This window comes from Balaenoptera ricei, chromosome 14, assembly GCF_028023285.1.
Source record: "Balaenoptera ricei isolate mBalRic1 chromosome 14, mBalRic1.hap2, whole genome shotgun sequence".
In the NCBI taxonomy this organism is placed as follows: Eukaryota; Metazoa; Chordata; class Mammalia; order Artiodactyla; family Balaenopteridae; genus Balaenoptera; species Balaenoptera ricei.
The window spans coordinates 33,150,356-33,162,302 of record NC_082652.1 but is presented as its reverse complement, the minus strand read 5'-3'; positions in this window follow the sequence as shown (position 1 = coordinate 33,162,302).

Genomic DNA, 11,947 nt, shown 5'->3' with positions numbered 1-11,947 from the left:
ACTTTTCACCAATCCAATTTATCATGACCATCCTTTGGTACATTAGTAAGTAGTAGGCATTCTTTAATAAGTTACTTGGAATTCGTTTTTTGATAGAGCGATTAACCATGCTGGAGAACCAACCACTAGTATTATATAAGTCCCATTGGAGCTATAATTCAGAAGGTCATTCCCTTTGAATAATTTTAACTACAATTTACCTGTAAGTTTTTAAAAGTTTAATGGACCCAAATCACCTGTACTCCCCAGTGTTTTAGAATCATATATCCAACTTCTTATTTGATATGTCCCCCTGAACAGTGACCCTAAATACTACAGACTAAGCACATTCACCACTGAGCGTGTCACTGCCCCTCTCACGGCCGCCCAGTTCCACTCGCTCTCCATATTTGCACTAATGATGCAAGTGGCCATGTCCGCCCCTGACAGTTGTTCAGACTGTGCACTGCACAAGAGCACCAAGCCAAGGGGCCAGTGGAAGCTGAAACCCACCCTGGGCTCTGCACACACGCCATTCCTCCTGCCACAGACTTTCCATCCGCCAGGAAGAAAATGTATCTTTTTCTAATTCAAAGACCCCTTTTGGGCTAATGGCAGCCCTGACATTGCCAGAGATGGAGGAGCCATTGCCATCGCTTCATCCTCTCCATCCCAGCCCACACTCTCAACAGGTTTGGTGGGTGTTTAATCTACTCAGTGTGTCTGGAATCCATCTTCCCCCTCCACTCCTAACTCTGACCCGCTCCAATCTCGTGCCCTGCGACGTCCGCTGGAGCATGATGTGCCCGTGGCTTCGCAGCCCCACACTTTTGCTGGTCCCTCAACCTCAGAACCGCCCCTCCTTTGTCAGCCTCTCTAACTCTTACTCATGCTGCACGACTCCAGTGAAAGACTTCCCATCGCTGAGAAAAGCCTTCCTCGCTCATCTCCTGCCTCCGACGGACCAGGTGCGTCTCTCCTCACATGCAGCATACCTGTCCTTGCCTCTGCCACAGTATTCAACACTTCAGACGCGTCATGTTTTTCATTTTCAGATGCGTCTCCCCTTCCGAGGCTGTAAACATCCTGATGACCAGGACTGTGGATGCCTGATCCCTACTTTCCACTCTCTCCACGGTGCCACCTCCCAGCAGACTCTCAACATGCCCTGAACTGCATACGCACATCTCTGAATCACAGAGAAGCCCTGAACCCAGTGGATGTTAGTTCTCGACCCATATGATACCCCTGTTAGAATGCTGTAAGACGGGAGCGAGCATGTTCTCAAACTCTGCAAGTCCCTTCTCTTTTTCCTTCGTATACAAAAAAAAACAACAAGCCACAAACAAACAAAAAACACTTCCGCATATCCGTTTGCTTCTAGTCAGATAATATTCATGTCCTTAAGACAAGCATTTTCCTGCTAAATTCAATAACACTGCATTCATTTTGTAGGATGTAAATACAGTTTATCATGCCTAGCTCCAGGTAATACTCCGAACATCTATGCAAATAAACAGTTTAGACTTGATGCCTGTAGCAAAGTATTCCTGCACAAGACAAGCACGGCCAAGGCTGGCTTGCACATGACTAATAATACCCCATGGCTTGTCAAACTGAAATCATCTGGCTACTGAGGATTTTCTCCTCATGGTCAAAGTGATCCGTCTTGCTAATACCTGGTAATTATCTCAGTAACTCTGATCGGTTTAAAAAAGCAAGAAAGCCTGAATTTATATTATCACGTATTGGGGGGAAATGGAAAATGTTTATGCTGAGGAGAAGTTTCAAAATACAATTTAGTAATAATTAAATTCCCTTTACACTTAGAAATAATAAAGCAAAATATAAAAGGTACCTAACAGCCCATATAAGATTTTGCTGCCAGGCAAAAAAACAAAAAGGAATCAAATACAAATTCCATCAAATACAATACAAAGGAGATGAATGATATGTAGACAGATGAGAGATAATGGATGGATTGACAGACAGACAGACAGTTGGGAGACAGGCTGACAGACAGACAAACAGACAGACAGGGAGGGAGGGAGGTCTGAGGTGGTCCCTTCCACCGTCAGTTCACAGGACGTATTCTAAGCAACCGAACAGAACGCTTGACATAAACTGAACCTGAGTCCTTGGCACGGTATCAAAATATACGGATTACTCTGATTTCCCGTGATACGTGGCCTACCCCCAGGGGCCCCAAATGTCACATTAGCCGCATGCCTCCTTGCTGAGCTTTGAAGAAATAAAAAAATTTTAGAGCCAAGGAAGAATAATGTCAGATTCTAAAACACAGTAAGGAAGCGTACCGTCTGGAAGAAGCGAAGGTGAGCAGAGACAGAGGCTGGGCAGAGCAGTGCCTCAGTTCACTCTGGCACTGCCACAGCACCCAAGCACTGGCTGCAACAGACAAGGTTATTTTAAGTGATTTTAATTAAGGAAACTTCTAAATAGTATTTTATATTTAAACAAAAAGACAGATGAGTATATAGAACTGATTTATATTTCTATGAAGAATGTGGAAATAGTGCACGGATTTTTCAAATTAATCCTCTTAATCATTTTGATTTCCCTTCATGGTTCATAGAATTTTCTGTCTGCACATGGCCAAACACCTGTCTTACTGACCTCCTAATTAAGCAGACAAGTTAGATTTTTATTTAGAAGGCACACGGTTTTAATACTTCAAATTAAAGGAGTCCACAAACAACAAAAATAATGCACAGTCCACCTATGTCCAGTTGCTATTTGGTAATTGATCATCTACTATCATCAGGACGGTCACAGGTACTTTGCAGAATCTAAGGAAGATTCTTCAGAATTGTAGAGAGGAAGAGAAGCACAGTAGCCATGCGCCCTGGATAACCCAGCATGGTTCTGACTCATGCCTCCCATACTGGCAGAACTATTAACAGCACTGCCTTTCACTCCCCAAAATGTTCCCAATTAAACAGGAAATCGTATGGTCACTGTATGGATAAGAAACACACATAAATTAACAAGAAATATAATGCATGCCTTTAAAGAATTACGAACGGGCAATTCACGTGGTGCTCCCAGAGGGAGAGAAGGTCCAACACAGATCAGAAAACATACTATGGGGGAACATTTCAGCTACTTCCAGGACGCTGCATAGAATTTAAAGTGAATTTAGCACCAAAATATCCAATACAAATATCCAATGACTGCACTGATTTCCCACCATTCCAAAGATGTAACCAAGCTAAAACGTATTCACCCAGTTGATACTCAATGCCAATAACGCATGGTAGTGGGTGTTTGAATAAATTAAGTAATTACAACTGAATGCATTGCGACAGCTTGTGCATGAATTGCTGCACCCCTTTGACTGTATTGACAGGAACAGCTAACGTGACCTGAGCACCCACATACACCAGGCACGGCCGGAGCTCCTCTACAGGTAGACTTTCAGTTCATTCTTATTCATTAATTCTTATGACAATGCAACTTCTTTAAAAACCATTATCACCTCCATTTCACAGATGAGGAAACACTGCCCACGGCTGCACGACAAACAAGTACCCAGTACAATCCTAGAGCCGCTCATTTCAACACCAGACTATGCTGCACTTTTACAACTGTTGTGTAGACTTAGTGATCTGAGCCGCAACCACTCAGGTGCACTCAGGTGCCAAGCTCCTGCCGCTACGAGGATCTAAGTAAGAAACGGGTATGAAAGTTCCTCACACAGCTTGTGTCCACAGTTGACTTGTATTGTCTCTTTACTTACATCAGGGCAGCCACTTACTCTCATAATTTAAAAAAAAATTTACCTTTATTATCTATGCTGCAATCTTAATGGATTAACAGTAATGGTGTATTAATTGTGCACTCATTTGTCTTGCACAATGCCTTATGATCACAGCACAAGACGTCCCAAGATTCAGGGTCCAAAGGGTTATCACACACGGTTACCCGAACGCAAAATATTATAAACAGATACTTTACTAGATGTATCTTCAAATTTGAATTCTTTCTGTCACCAGTGCAGCTATAACAAAATCAGATAATGAAAAACGTATTCCCTTTCCTTGCATGTCTGTCTGTCTGTCTCTCTCTCTCTCTCACACACACACACAATTACAGCAGCAGTACCAAAGATAAAGGTCCCACAGAACATTAGCACAGTAATAAGTCTGGTAAGTCTATTTTAAGGTCTACCTGTCTGAATTCTTTCTAGAACAATATTTAACAATTTACACTCCATTCAAAAGTACCTGGTGGCTAATATACACACAAACTTTACCTGTTTATAAGACAGTATCTCTCAAGAGGTTTCTTCCATACTGAGGTCTCCATACTTGAACCAGCTAAGTTTCTAAAAATTCCCTCTTGAGAACTTCCTGCCAAGATGGAATTGTATATCCTTGCTTTGAGATAGCTCTTGGCTCCAAACAAAGAACAAAGCCATTAAAATACACACCAGTTAACCTTCTCTGTAAACCAGCAGCAAATGAGAAACTAAGTGGCCAGCAAGGCTAAGGCCTAAGTCTCCTGGGCTCAGGGCTCCAGAGCAAGAGAAGACGGAGAGGCCAGAAGTCCCGCCCCCCGAGGGAGAGGGAACCGACAGGGTCAGCAGGTGAAGGTGCTGGAACCAGGCTTGTCCTTGAAGCCAAGAGGCAACAGGAGGCTCTGCCGGTCTCGCACGGGAGTAAATGGAGCTTCTGACACAAACGCTCTGGGTCTCAGATGCGGGAAGAGCAAACGCTAGTTCCCACCAGGAAGTGGGCTCCGGGGAACCAGGCTAAGGCACACTCACAGCCAAAAAGCCAGGGGACGGGAGGCCCATACCAGTGAGAAAACAAAGTCCTCCCACCCATAGTGTGCCTGCAAATCAAAATTCAATTCACAAATACATAAAGAAATCAAATGCCAAGAAGGACAGTCAATAAAATCAGCCACTGGGAGAAGAATTCAGTCCTGATGAAATTTATATAATAGAAAATACTGGTGAATATTTTAAAATAAATAAGCTTAAGATGCTCAAAAAGATACACAAAGGAAAAACTTTAAAAATGAACAAGAAGGGCTTCCCTGGTGGCTCAGTGGTTAAGAATCTGCCTGCCAGTGCAGGAGACATGGGTTCGATCCCTGGTCCGGGAAGATCCCACATGCCGTGGAGCAACTAAGCCTGTGCACCACAACTACTGAGCCTGCACTCTAGAGGCCGCAAGCCACAACTCCTGAGCCCGCGAGCCACAGCTACTGAAGCCCATGCGCCTAGAGCCTGTGCTCCACAACAAGAGAAGCCACCGCAATGAGATGCCCGCACACTGCAATGAAGAGTAACCCCCGCTCGCCGCAACTAGAGAAAAGCCTGTGTGCAGCAACGAAGACCCAATGCAGCCAAAAGTAAATAAATAAATAAATAAATTTATTTTTAAAAATGAACAAGAAATTATGAGCAATAATACAAGTAAAAAAAGAGCCGTATATGAAAAAGCTAAAAATCTTGGAAATGTAAAGTGTAGTCAATAAGATAAACAAGCCTGGCATACTTTTAGCTACACAGACCAGGAGAAAAAAAAAAAGAGCAGATTCAAATTACTAAAACCAGAATGAGAGAGGTTATATCAGCACTGATCTTACAGAAATCAAAATGATTATAAGGGAACACTATGAAAATTGTATGCCAACAAATTAGTAACTTCAGGTGAAATTCCTAAAAATATACAAATTACTGAAACTGACTCAAGAAGAAATAGAAAATCTGAAAAAGCCCAGGCTCAGATGACTTACACCAAATATTCAAAGAATTAATACCTATTCTTCAGAGACTCTTCCAAAATAAAGAGAACAGGAAGGAATACTTCAGATTCATTCTATGAGACCACTATTATCTTGATTCCAAAACCGGACAAGGGTATCACAAGAAGTGAAAACTACAGACCAATATCCCTTATGAATATAGATTCAAAAGCTTCAAGAAAATACTAGCAAACTGAATCCAGCAACATATAAAAGTATTAACCAACATGACCAGGAATGCAAAGTCAGCTTAACATTAGAAAATTAATTAATGTAGTATACCATAGTAAGAGAATGGAGGACAAAACCACACAATCACATCATTAACACAGAAAAAGCTTTTGACAAAAGCAATACCCTTTAATGATTGAAAAAATAACATTCAAAAAAACAGGAATAGAAGGCACTTCCTAAACCTGATAAAGAGCATTTATGAAACACCTGTAATTAACATCATACTTGTTGCTGAAAGACCAAAAGCTTCCCCGCTAAGATCACGGACAAGACAAAGATGGCTGCTCTCACCATTTCTGTTTAACAATCTTCTGGAGGTTCTAGGTCAGGGCAATTAGGCAAGAAAAATAAATAAAAGGCATCCAGATGGGAAAGCAAGCATTCTCTTCTCTTCAATTTTTTGGAAAAGTCTAAGAAAGAATGGCATTAATTCTTATTTAAATGTTTGGTAGAATTCACCAATGAAGCCATCTATCTGGTCCTGGGCTTTTCTTTACCGGGAGTTTATTATTATTATTATTATTACAGATTCAATCTCCACAGTAGTTACGGATCTGTTCAGACTCTCTATTTCTTCATGATTTAGTCTTAGTAGGTTGTATGTTTCTAGGAATTTATCATTTATCTAGGTTATCCAGTGTCTTGGCATGTAATTGTTCATTGTAATCTCTTATGATCCTTATTTCTGTGGTATCAGTTATAATGTATCCTCTTTCATTTCTGATTTTGAGATTCCTCTTTGTTAATTAGTTTAGCTAAGAATTTGTCAACATATTGTTTATCTTTTATCTTTTCAAAAAATCAACTCTTAGGGTTTTTTTTTTTCTTCTATTTTCTATCTTATTTATTTCTGCCCTAATCTTTGCTATTTTCTTCCTTCTGCTAACTTTGGGCTTAGTTTGTTCTTCTTTTTCTACTTCCTTTAGGTTGAAAGTTAGTTTATCTGAGATCTTTCTTCTTTTTTAATGTAGGCATGTATCACAATAAATTCCATCTTAGTACTGCTTTTGATGTATCCTCTAAGTTATGGTATGTTGTGTTCTCACTTTCATTTGTCTCAAGGTATTTTCCAATTTCCTTTTGGATTTGTCCTTTGACCCAATGGTTGTTCAAGAGTATGTTATTCAATTTCCACATATTTGTGAACTTTCCTCCTGCTGGTGATCTCTACTTTCACTCCACTGTGACTAGTAAAGATACTTGGTGTGATTTCAGTCATTATAAATTTGTTAAAACTTGTTTTGTGAACTAAGCAATGACCTATCCCGGAGAAGGTTCCATATGCACTTGAGAAGAACCCATATTCTGCTGCTGTCTGGTAAAAGGTTCTGTATCTGTCTGTTGGGTTCATTTGTTTCACAGTGTTGTTTAAGGCCTCTGTATCCGTACTGACCTTCTCTCAGGTCTTCCATCTATTACTGAAAGTGGGGTTCTGAAGTCTCCTACTGTGCCTGTGATTGTTGCCTATGTCTCCATTCAGTTCTGCTAATGTTTGCTTTACACATTTAGGTGCTCTGAAGTTAGCTACAGATGCATTTGTAATTGTTATATCTTGCTGGTGGACTGATCCTTTTATCATTACATAATGTTCTCTGTCTCGTGGCACTTTTTGACTGAGAGTCTATTCTGTCTGATGTAAGTAGAGACACCCTTGCTCTGTTCTGCTTACCATTTACATGAAATATCTTTGTCCATTCCTTCACTTTTCTCAGTCTCAATTCTTGACTCTCCTGTAACACAGTGAGACATCCTCACTCTTGCCATGGCTCCATCTGGACCAAATGCACTTGCCTTGGGCTTGGTCTATGACTTGCTTTGGCGATAGGCAGATGGTCTATGAGCTGAGGCTTAAAATGTGCTTGTGCAATCTGTCCTGACCTCACTGCAGTACAACATCCGCCGTCAAAACAGCGTGCCTCAGTTACCCTTTGCTCCCTCAGAGCGGGCCCCAGAATGAACACGGGTAGAGCACACCTGAGCCCGACTCACAGCCTGCAGCCCGGCCCAGCACACCGAGCCTGGAGCCTATTATAAACCACCCAGGCAAGCCCAGCCTAGATCGGCCCAATCACAAAACACCTAAAGATCTGTTACTGTGCAAATAAGTATGTATTGTTTTCAGATGTTGAGTCTGGGGAGGTTTGTGAGGCAGTATTTTTGGTAGCAATAGCAGACAGATATCATAATCCACGCGGGGGATAAAAGGGCAAAACTATGAATAAGTATTTCACACAGAAATTTATGGAAAGTTGTTCAACCTTGTCAGCGATCAGGGAAATAAAGACTAAAACCACAAGGAGATACCATGCCGTGGCCGTTCAAGAACTCGGACAACACCAGATGTCGGCAAGGCTGCAGAGCGCTGGGAACACTCACACTCTGCCACCCGAGATTAACTGGTGGAAAACAATACAAGGCGGCATAACCTTGAGGGCTGATGATGTCCCAGCAAATCCCATGGCCCACGACTCCAGCAGGTACACTCCATTAGGAGACAAGTTCATATTAATGGGCCAGGGGACGGGGGTGGTGCTGGAAACAATCCAAATACCTACCTACAAGAATCCGAAAAACGAACTGGTGTTATAGTCACACACTATAACGTTGCATGGTGAAAATTAATCAACGGCAACTACATGTATAAGAACAAAAATATAAGCAATGATATTGAATGAACAAAGGAAACCAGAAGCCTGTTTACATTTTTAAAACAGAAAACTACGCAGAAGCACTCAATATGTGCCTTAGAAATACAGTCTTAAGTGGGAAATTATTTTGAAGAAGCAAAGAAATGATAAACATAGGGGGCTGCCCTGGTGGCGCAGTGATTGGGAATCTGCCTGCCAATGCAGGGGACACGGGTTCGAGCCCTGGTCTGGGAAGATCTCACATGCCGCGGAGCAACTGGGCCCGTGAGCCACAACTACTGAGCCTGCGTGTCTGGAGCCTGTGCTCCGCAACAAGAGAGGCCGCGATAATGAAAGGCCGGTGCACCGCGATGAAGAGTGGCTCCCACTTGCCGCAACCAGAGAAAGCCCTCGCACAGAAACGAAGACCCAACACAGCCATAAATAAATAAATAATTAAAAAAAAAAAAAAGAAATGATAAACATAAAATTCAGCACAGCAGTTAGACAGGAAAACAAAGAGTACTGTAATGTTTTCATTAAGTTGGATGTTGGCTTCGTGTATCTTTTTTCTGTTATGCTTCAAAAGTTGTAAAACTTGTTGTTTTGTACCTATAAAATGTTAAGGATGCTTCTTTAGTCATTTGAAATGGTGTACTTTAGTGATCCAATATAAGAAGAGAAAAGCTGAGTAGGAAGAATGGACACAGTATTCTCTTTTAACCAGTCTGTTTTTTCCTGTGTCTTAAATCCCTTTTCTCCGCAATACTCACTGCTTTCCTCTTACATTTGGGGAAAAAAGCTCTCCCTAGACCCCTTCTGAGCATGTACGATGTGCAGTTAGCGAGAGGCAGGTGGGCCGGGAGCCCGCGATGCTCTGCCCAGCCTCCGACCACGCGGCTCTGGAGGAAGGAGGAGGCCGTGGCCGAGGCAGGCATCAGCCTCCTCCACGGTCCTCCACGGGCACAGGGCAGAGCTGAACCCAGCATCTTTCCTCCACTGAGTCAAGTCTGAGCAGGGACAGAAGATGGGGATGCAAATCACACGGAGGAGAAACTGAGTCTGGGTCTCTTAAGCAAAGAGGTATTTTCTGGAAGAATATCCAGGGTTCAGAGATTTAACATCTAGGGCAGGATCAAAGAGAAACAAGGAAATGCATATGAAAAATAAATATCCTCTCGCACCCATGAATGCAACTGGCAAAGGTCAGTCTTACCAACTGACAGTGGGAGGTGGCAAGAACCGTCACATGTCGCGGAACTGTAACCTGGTACAGCCACCAGTTTGGTTCGGCTGTTCCTAGATGTACAGAAACACCAGCACATGTGCAAAAGGAACACGTTTATTGTCGCACCATTTGTAATAAGAAAAAACTGGTAATACCCCAAATACCTATCAATAGGAAATGGATGAATAAATTGTAATATATTCAAAATTGGAATACGATACAGCATTTAACACAAATGAGCTGGAGTAATATATATTCCATCATAGATAAATCTCAAAAACACATTTGGACAAAAAGATGAAGTTGCAGGGTACCACAGACCATGTACGTAATGACTGCTGACAGAGCATCAACATCTAGGCAAGATATAAAAACATGACTGAGGATAACACAAACTACAGCATCGGAGCTACATCTCAGAACGGGTGGAAATAAACAGGTCTGGGGACAGGAGGCTTCAGCTGTTATCACAATGCTTTCATTTCTTTTAGAAAATGGAAGCAAATCGGGCAAACTATTATCATTATTAAATCCGGATGGCCAGCCTAGAGTTGTGCATTTTCTTAGTCTCTACACTTCACTGCATATTTGAAATATTTACAAGAAAAATTCAACATTCAAGGGTAGTTTTATAGGAGGAATTCTCCACGTTCTCATATCTACTTCTGGAAGGGTTTCACTTGCCCGTGAATGCGATCAAGTAACAAAGTTATACACTCCCTCAAGATCAGCCATTCGCTCAGAGCCCCACAGAACATCTAGGACACGTAACAAACCACAAATATCATCATCCCTGCAACCACTTATTTATTAAGTTAGCCACTCCTATGCACCAAGCATTGGGTGGCAGCCTCTCAACATTCCTTTCAGAGTTAGTAAGCCCCAGGTGACACAACCAGTCAGTGCAAAGCTAGAATTTGTCTAACTCCAAAAGTGTACACCCTAACTAATGGCTCCATTTCCAAAAACAGGTTGTTGTGGACCCCGGTACAGCATGGAGGCAAAGCATGTGTTTAATGTGAAGGAGTAACATTAACATATATTTTTGATTGTGAGATAATGGGAGAGTGTGCAAAATTACTCGCCTAAGCTCACGTGGCTGGCTGACAGCAGAGCCAGAACGAGAATCCAAGATTTACACAACAGACCACTTCGTATCTTATCAAGGAGAACAGGCTACGCTCATTATAACAGATTTTCCAACAAATGCCAGTCTGGAGCCTTGCCCAAACCAAATTCCTAATATCACACCACTAAGCACATTCAAATAATTCTCCTTCCAGGAGCAGCTTTAATACATTGGCATTTGCATCATGACAACTGGTACTGCTGCCTAAAATGACATGCCACATTAAAATGACATGAAAATACATTATTTGCAGAAATAAATCAAACTGTTTTGTTACTAGCACACGTCTCTATTACGAGCATTTCAAGACTGCATCAGATATTTGTGAATTCTATTCATCAGAATTTTCATCAGGCAAATTAAAACCTGGTCCTACAGAAACTTTCTCTAATCGGATACAATGACAGGGAGGAAGTCAGACCAGAGCAGCGGACCTGTCATCCAATCAAAGTTCTGGATCCGACTCCCCCATTCACTGGCTATGAGACCAAGCCTCATCGACACGGACCAGACTGCAGGGCTCTCGTGGAAAATGACACGATGTTTGGGACATGTTCTTTTTTTAACTGAAGTCTAACATACACACAGAAAAATGTATAAAAGATAAGTGTATATAGCTCAATCAATTTTCACACACTTGACACATGTAACTAGCACCCAAATCAAGAAACAGAATATTACAAGCATGTCCCCTTTCAGTCACTACCCACCAAGGATAATCTCGATGGTTACCCCAACTTCCTACACAACACATTATTTCTGTCTCTTTTATATTCTATACACGTGGACTTACACAGTACGCGTTGTTTTTGTATCTGGTTTCTTCTGTTGATAACATCACGTCTGTGACACTCACTCGTCTGGGTTGTTGCACGGAGCTGTAGACAGTCACTCTTATTGTTGCAGAGTAGGTGGAGTGTGTCACGATGTATTTCTCTGTTTTGCTTCTGATGAGGATCTGGGTAATTTCCAGGT